The 8524-nt window shown below is 40.8% G+C and overlaps 1 long non-coding RNA gene across 1 annotated transcript in view; it reads right to left on the bottom strand.

Moving 5' to 3' along the window:
• Positions 1–5297: 5297 nt before the first annotated feature.
• LOC125332938 overlaps positions 5298–8524 on the bottom strand; it is a 51511-nt gene continuing 48284 nt past the window's right edge. The window contains exon 11 of the long non-coding RNA XR_007206687.1: positions 5298–5726. This is a non-coding gene — a long non-coding RNA (uncharacterized LOC125332938). The remainder of the gene's footprint in view (positions 5727–8524) is intronic.

Below are 8524 nucleotides of genomic sequence, written 5' to 3'. Positions count from 1 at the left end.
TCAATTTATTGGTAAAGATCAATTAATGTAATGCACAAAAGTAGCAGTTATGATTTAGGCATCTCTCTATCACAGCTGATTATTTCTGAATTTCCTTGCTGGGGCAATATCTGAAGACTACCAGGCAGCTCAGATTTTGGGTGGTGTGGCTGCTAACACCAGTTTTTAAGGAGCAGTGCTGATTTCCTTAGTGCTCCTCACAGCCTCGCACAGGCCATGTCCCAGTTAATTCAAGGGTCTGACTAGAAATTCTTCTGCTCTCATGGCAGAAATGTAGAAACATGCTTTAAGGGAGATGAACTCCATCCTGAGGATGTCCCAGAGATGGCATCTTCACTCTGAAACCTGCTTCCCTTCAATCCCAGCAAGATTGCTCCTCTCTGACCAACACAAGCTTATGGGCACACTATTTGCAACAGGCATCCTCCACTGACCACCAGTTCAGGGTCTGCTTTTTCAGAAAAGAGGCTACAGAAATAAGACTGATTCTTCTACCCTCCCCTCCCCCCCCCCTCCCCCCCCCCCAAAAAAAAAGCCCAGCCTGATACTGTATATGTCAATGAGTTTGTTGGATTAATTTTTTGAGGTACCTGCTTAAAATAATGGAGGCAAAAAAAGACAAAATTAGGGGCTCGAAACATCACATAAACTTGAATTACTAATCAGCCAATCTGCACCCTTCCAAGCCCTGTAAAATACATGTAGGTTAACATTATTAACTCCCACTTAAAAATAGGCTGGTTTTGTTAAGTGTGGCATGATTTTTACTGAGTGTTCTGCTCAGCCTGGATTCTGGACCTTGGGAAGCACATGTAAGTACACGTGTCACTTGCTGATGCAGCCACCTGGCTTCAACCCTCTATCAGGTTGTTAGCCATTCCCACTTATTAGTAGAGAGGATTTTTTCTTATTTTAATCTGCATATTGCCCATGCATTAAATTTTATATAAAAATGCATGCATAATTAGGCATAGCAGCCATGAAACATTCCCATTTGGAAATGTCCTGCCCAAACCCACACAATTCAGTGCCACATTTGGTACCAAGGTTTTTTGGTACATGACAGTCCATTATCCATTAGTTTTGAATCTCTTCAGTTAAATGCCTTGTTTCAGTTAGGAACTGCACAGTAGGAAATTAAAACATGTTGATAGATTGGAAAGTTATTAAGCTTCCTTGCAGTGTTAAACAAGAATTTACAAGAATTCGCTCTCCAGATTTATCAGGGATATATTTACAGTACTTGAGTAAGTGTGAATATTACTCACTGGAGATATTTAGTCACATACTGTATCTCTCTGAAGGGAGGCCATATTGCATTAAATGTCTCCACCATGTTCTGTAATTTGAAAGATAAATCCTTGAGTGCTGATTAGTCATATATTGATACAGAACATCTATTATTTTGGGTCCATAAGAAGATTTTCATCTCTGTAATATTAATTTCTTGGCTATCATCATGCTTTTTCTTAGCAACCATCTTTCTTTATCATAACTCAGGCCACTCAATATTGTTACATTTCCTCATGTACAGTGCCAGAAATGGCATTGCAGGTGGGGGAGGTAAATCTTACTTAAATTAAATGGTTTGGTGTGGGCTTAAAACAAGAGCAGATATTGCTAAGGTTTTGTGTGAAGTTTTTCCAGTGACACATTTTGTGGCATTAAGGAAAAAGCTCAGACTCACAAGGACTCCATTTCTACATCTGAAAACTGGGTTGTAATGTAATTTCCCAGTGACATGGGGAGATGTTGTTTTTATTCCCAAATTATTACATAATATATTAGTTAAAATAGGGTCCCATTGCTATGATCAAAAATAGTATTTAGCACCTCAACTCCCACTGAATTCGAGTATCTGGCTTTGCTTGGGTATCTGGTAAGGCAAAAAAATAGGTGCTCTGTCTTGCATGTGTATTCTGGTCTAGTTATGAAATACAGGCAGCAATGGTGACCAGAATAAAACCCCAATTTACCAAAAGATAAGATAAAATAATTTTGATCATTTTGTAGGTAGTGAGAAATATCAGCTATATCTGATACACATGAGCTTTACTCAATACTCAAAGCCAAAATAGCTCTCCTAGTCCCTTAGCTCAAAGTTGAAGTTAGGAGCAATTTTTAAGCATTGATTTTTGACTAACCATCAGTGTAGCACTAGATTTTTCGTCTTTAAATCACAGCTGGGAATGGTATTCTCAAAATACTGTGGTTGAGTAAGAATCGAAGTTCCACGGAAAGTTACTTTTCACAATGCAATATTGTTCCTATACATTAGAGAAATATCAGTTCTCCTCGTCTGTCTTCAGCCCACTTGTCAGGAGAAAAAATTGTCACGTTTTCAGCTTTTCTCATTTTTTCCTCTTTCCATTAAAAAGCAAACAAACAAAATCCCCAGTAAAATAACTGCTGGCTAACAAAATCCACACGGGGACCCTAATTTACTTCTCTCCAATGTAAACGTTTTGCAAGCGTCTCAGCAAGAGGAAGATTTACTTTTTTCCTGGAGAACAGACACAGCAAAGGTATTTGGTGCCAGATGCCCTGACACTGCCCTCCTAACACCTCTCAGCTGTGAGACAGAGAGAGTCAGACCTAGGATCTCATCCCTGTGCCTTTCCAACCCGCGGCTCTCTGAGGCAGCAATGATCACCATAGCGCAGGCAGCTCCACGTCTTTTGTGATCTGAGGAGCTGCTCTAACACCAGCAATTAATTTCTCCTATTGGGACATCAGGGGCTTCAAACAGTTCACAAGAACAGCAAAATAGATGGCAAGACTCCAATTTTCTTCCATGAACTTTCTAGGTCAGAAATCAGGTTTTAAGGGCACAGGAGATCATACTGTCTGGCTTGCTCTATAATCCTGGAAAAGAGACCTGTCCTAGGCTGACCAGCTTTTGAATTGAGGCCACTGTTTTTCTTTAGTTGGTCCTGCAGAAAAAATAGATTTTTCTTTGGGCTGAATGCTCAGAATTCTTACAGAAAAAAAAAGGTGAAAAAAGGGAATGGAAACAAAAAGAAAAAGGAAATGGAGGGGGAAGGGGAAGGGAAAGGAAAAAAGGAAGGAGAAGGTGAAGTGGAGCAAAGAAGGGAAGGAAAAGGGGAAAAGAAAAGAACTTCTGCTGTGTTAAACCCAGCTGGATATAAGCCTGCCATAATTTCACACTCAAATCTTAACCTTTCCTCCCTCAGCTCGACCAGACTCCTGTAGTTCACAAAATGTTATCACAACTGAGTTGAGCTGGCTGCACACTCACGGCCCTCCAAGCACTCAGAGCAGTATGAGACAAACCAGCTGTGCCAAATCCTGAGCTGAAGCATTGCCATGAGGTTCATCTGGTTTAGATCAAAGGGCTATAGGGCGACTCTCATCACAAAGTGCTGGGAATAGGAGACCTTAAACCTTTTGATTCCCACAGTCCCTCAACCTCCAGATAAATTAAAATATTTAATCAAAATCTAATGGCAGTGACCTTGTTTGTAAAAATGCTTTATTATCCCGTGCATTTTAACCACAATCTGCCTGGTTCCTAATGCGACCTAAAGAACTAGTCGGCATTTATTACAAATGCAAGGCAGAAAGCTTCTGGCTCAGCAATTAATCACTGACATAGAGGAATTTCTTCTCTCCAGGTGGGGAACCCATCCAAAAACTAAGAAAAATAATCGGGCTAATTAATTCTTATCTGCAAAGAGCAATTAGATAAATGACCTAAAAACAGGCCTGTCACCCCTAGTGAGGTGCTCGGCTTCTAAATAGAATAATGCCTCTTTGCCAGGCCATCTCTGCAGTGAAATGGAGATCACAGGGAGGAAGGAGAAAAGACGACATGTGGGGAGGGAATGGACTGATAGGGGAGTAGGTTAATTAGAGCTGAGACCAGCCATTGATATAAAAAAAAATTAAACCAAAGCTCTGCACTCGGGTAGATTTGCTGTGATCCCATCACCTTCACAGCTCTGCCTTTGTGCAGCCAGAGGTACTAAGGAGAGTGAAGCCACGTCTCCAAGCTATGTTTGAAGAGGAAAACCGCTCACCAGGCTTGTCCACCATTGCATTGCATTTCACCTTGGTGAGTGGCATGCCTCTGACATGGTTATTAGCTCTGAACTGTGTGTCTGAGGCGTGGGGTGATGGTGCCAAAGTGAGATGCAGAGTACTCTGCTTCAATTAGTTTGCTGCAGCAGACTTCTTCTGGTCTAGTTAGGAAACATGCAGAAAGATTCAGGAGTGAGCCAAATTAATCTAAGCAGCACAAGTGAGAAGGCAACAAGAGTATTTGCACAGCAGACTTTTGGTGAGCTGTGTATCCCTAACAAAAGTCTTGCTGACCTTTGAGATGTCTCATAGCCAGGCAAAAAAAACCCAGGAAGCGTGATCAAAAGAGGAGAGAAAGGGCTTTGGAATATATTATGATTATATTAAGAACTGTTTTTTGCTCTCCTGTTCACAGATATGTTCCTTGCTAGGTGGCACAGGTTATCTTTTTCCACATCCTGCTGTTCTGCTTTCTTATGTCATGACACCATGCCATGTCCGATGGCAGGAGACAAAGAGAGACATTGAAGTAATTATTTCAGGCTTATTGAAGTATTTACAGAAATAAGCCTAAATGACCAGACATAAAATACTACAGTAGTCACATTAAAACAATCTAGTCCAGTTATAGTTAATCAGGGCTTTAGCCTCCAAGGAGCTGATTTGAGACTAACAAAGTGTTTTCCTGCTCCCAAACCCCACGCCAATCGTGTCACTCCTGCCTTGGAGCTGTTAACAATAGCAAATACAAAAGTAAATGCAAGTCTGCAGATAGTTCTACTGTTTGCAAGATCCAAAGCTTCTTACAGTAAAAAAAAAAAAAGAATAAAAAATCGCTGTCCCCAAGGCTACAGATGCTGGTAAGAGACCTTTGTCTCTGTCTGAAACCTTGTGTGACCAAGGTTCCTATAATTTATACAAAGCAGATGCCTGCTTAAATGCTTTACTCAAAGCTGTCATGGCCCCCACATCCAAGCAGTTAACAATAAATTACAGGGACTAATGGATTAGATTAAGATGCATGAAAACATTGTATATATTCTGAAGAATGATACTTCATCTACAAAAAAAAAAAAAAAAAAAAGCCCTGTGAATGTTTGGAAAGGAGAAGAGATATATATTCCAGTTAAGTACTTTGCTGCTTGCATTGGCTGAAATGCGGCGGCACAACAAAAGCAACCATCTGTGTTTAAACACAAAGGAAGAGACAAGCAAGTCTGTGTCAGTTTAAATTTATATTTTCCCTCGATGATGCTAATGTGAGGTTTAAGGCAGAGCAGAGCCCACAGGATGCCTAAGGATGTTTCTGGAAGATGGATGCATGTTTGGAAGATGGACAGCTCAGGCCCAAGTGTGAGCTTCTGCAGGACTGGGGAGGTTCTGGGGAGAAGGTTTGCTGCAGGAGTAGGATTCCTTCCTGAGCTTGTGTCCACTTTAAACTTTGCCAGAATTCAGAGAAGATGAGTAAGTTTCAGTTTGGACTTTTTGCTGCATATATTATAATGGATAAGGCTCCAGGCACAGGTTGTTGAGGGGGTCTAGCTGGAATATTGCTTTAATAAATATCCTCTCTTCATTTTTTGCTAAGATGCAGGAAAGTTCTCAAGAACTGTAAATTCATACATGGATGCAGTCCAGAGTGGATACTTGCTAATACTGCTGCATAATAGAAGTGCTGGGAGAATCTGAAAATAACACAGGAAAAAAATTAAAAAGTAGCTGGGAAATTTGCAGGCCAATTGGTGTTTTCAGATAATGTCTTTACAAGAAATGCCAGTGGCACATTATCCAAACTTCCCAACAGAAAGACTGAATGATGCAAAACAACACAGATTCACTAATAATTTAATTAAATTTAGTAAAGAAAAATCAAAGTGTGAAAACATCTGAACTGCAGTTTTCCTGCCAAAGTTCTTCCCTTTTATTTCTGAGCCTACTTTGACTTTTTTAAGAAGAGCCAAACCAAGACTCATTCCTATCTTATCTAGAGTATGTTGACTGCACCATATTGGTAATATTCATGCCTACAGTAAAACTGGAGCTACTTGGAATTGAAAAATTTTGGGGCAGCTGGTACATAAAAGTCCCCAACCCACTGCAAATGTCTGGTAGGTCTGTTTCCTCTTCATGCATCCTGTACAAGAATTGGGAATCAGGAGAAATACCTTTTTTTTTTTTTTTTATCTTTCAACCAACTCACTTATGTTTAATTTATATGGAAGTAGGTACAGCCTCCTTCAGCACCAGAGCATTGGGGTGTTTTTAATGAATAACTTACAAGAAACAGTCACCTGCTAACAGGTCAGCCTCTGTTTTGTGTTTCATTCTAGTTTCATTAGTAAAGAGAAAAATGGCCTTTGATTGAATTAATGGAAATAGAACCACAGGGTCTAAATTATAAAGTATCCAGTGGTTATTTCTAGTAGCTTCTATTTTCAACTGGGACTGTGATTTTTATCATCTCAGGCTCAAAGCTTTGGTGTTTGTCTGTCTTGGACTGCAACATGGAAAGGTTTTGCTTTAGCAGAAATCACATTTCATCTTTCTCTCTTCAGTGATGCAGCTAAACAGCCTCTGGCTTTAAGGCTATCACCCCTACTTGATCCCTGAGCTGCTGGGGTTGCTCTTGACAGAAACTTCTGGGCAGACTCCCTTTGGTTGTTTGCTTTTTTCTCCCCTCCACTTCCCTCCTCCTCATATCCCTGAACCGCCACCTTGCAGCGAGGGGCTATTTTTATTTATGTATTTATTTCTTTCCATTGAAACTGCAATATCTGGAGGTGGCTACAGGCAGGACACAGAGCCATATGCTCGGCCTAACTTATATAAACAGCATCCTGGGTGACAGCCTTTCCTAGCCCATCTGCAGCTGCCAGGGAATCCATTATTTTTCTGGTCCCTAGGGAGAAAAAGTTCTTGAGCATCATTACTCCTAGGCAAATGTAACTGACTCTACCATGCACCCTAATTTGCTTGCCATAATTATAGGTCGCTCACCCCCCTTTGCTATTTATAAACCTTTTTATTTATTTTTTGTACTTATCAATAATGAATGGAGGCTAGTGAATCATGGGGCTGTAAATTTGAATATTATGAAAATGCTAATAACAAGGTATCATAGGCAGCAGCACCCAGGTCTTATCAGCTGGTCAGATGCTCTATTAAGCAGCCAGTGAGGAGTTCAAGCAAATTGGTTATGTTAATGTCCTGTAGTACTTGGGGAAGACGAGGAGTTAGCAATTAAATTTTTTTCCTTCTTCTTCCCAGGCTGCAAGCCGACAAGGCAAATTTATATTCCTCCTATTCTGCGGGACCCCAGCTCATGAGGGGGGCAAGGTGAAAATGCAAGAGGCTTCCAAGAGCTTTCTGAGATCTAATTGAATGGTGCAACTGAAAAAGCTGCTGGAAGGGCGAGGGGGCAAGCAAGGAATAAATAAATAAATAAATAAATAAGCAAGCAAGCCCCAAAACAACGGGAATGAGGCATTCTTCCCCATTCATTCAGCCGACAGTGCTTTTGCAACTTAAACCTGTTTTATTAATTATGTTTGACATTTCCTTAATTAGTTTCATTTACATCCCATCAGCCCCTACCAGACGATTGCCCCATACATCATTTCACCAGAGGACTGAGATGCCTACAGAATTACAAAAACACCCCCCCTCACTGCAACCCTCCGTAACTCATCACTGTATATTTCACAGATTCTGAGAATTAATCTTTTCACCTCCTATTTTTCTTAAAAATATATGGACATTTCTTTTTTTTTTTTTTTTAATTATTATGAAATTTTCAAAGGAATGTGATGCAGGACTAAATTTCTAGTTTCCTTCCATACGTACAATTTGCTTTGTTTTACAGTTCTTAGGTATCCTGACATTGACAAAATATGGACTCTGGTGAAGGATCCAGTTCTATAGACTCTGTCCTGGCTCCAGAGCCCTGCTAGCCACCCCAGTGCTTTCTCCAGTTAGCTCTAGAAACTCACAATATTTTAATTTATAGACAGCTTCTTGCTGCCCCCACAGTTGTTATGCATTTTTTCATATATTGATTAATTTCTACAGAAGCCATGACAGAGTTTTCACAACTTTAGTAAGAATGAAAGTCTTTTTTTTGTTGTTCCATGCCATTGCTCAGAGCTCTCTCTGGCATGTTTGTCCTACCTATCTCTCCATCCCCTCCAGGGGCTGGTGTGTGCGTTGTCACTTTGCACGTTGAGCAGCCAGACACAGGACTGGCATTAGAGCCAGGCATTTTAAAAGTACACAGTATTTTCAAATCATCACAGAGCACTGTGCAAAGAACAGTGCAAGTCTCAGCTTAGTACAAGGAGCACAGAGTGCTTTCAGTCTGGAAGCTCCACAGCCAAAATCACACGGTGCTGCCTCAGGAAATCCAATCTCCTGCCAGAGCAGAGCCCTTCGCGCCCGACCTGGGAGCCACCTGGCAGGAGGCTGGACCTGCTGCCCACTTGGGCTG

This window comes from Corvus hawaiiensis, chromosome 13, assembly GCF_020740725.1.
Source record: "Corvus hawaiiensis isolate bCorHaw1 chromosome 13, bCorHaw1.pri.cur, whole genome shotgun sequence".
Classification (NCBI taxonomy): domain Eukaryota; kingdom Metazoa; phylum Chordata; class Aves; order Passeriformes; family Corvidae; genus Corvus; species Corvus hawaiiensis.
The sequence above is the reverse complement of the archived record's forward strand: the minus strand, read 5'-3'. Positions and strand labels throughout refer to the sequence as shown.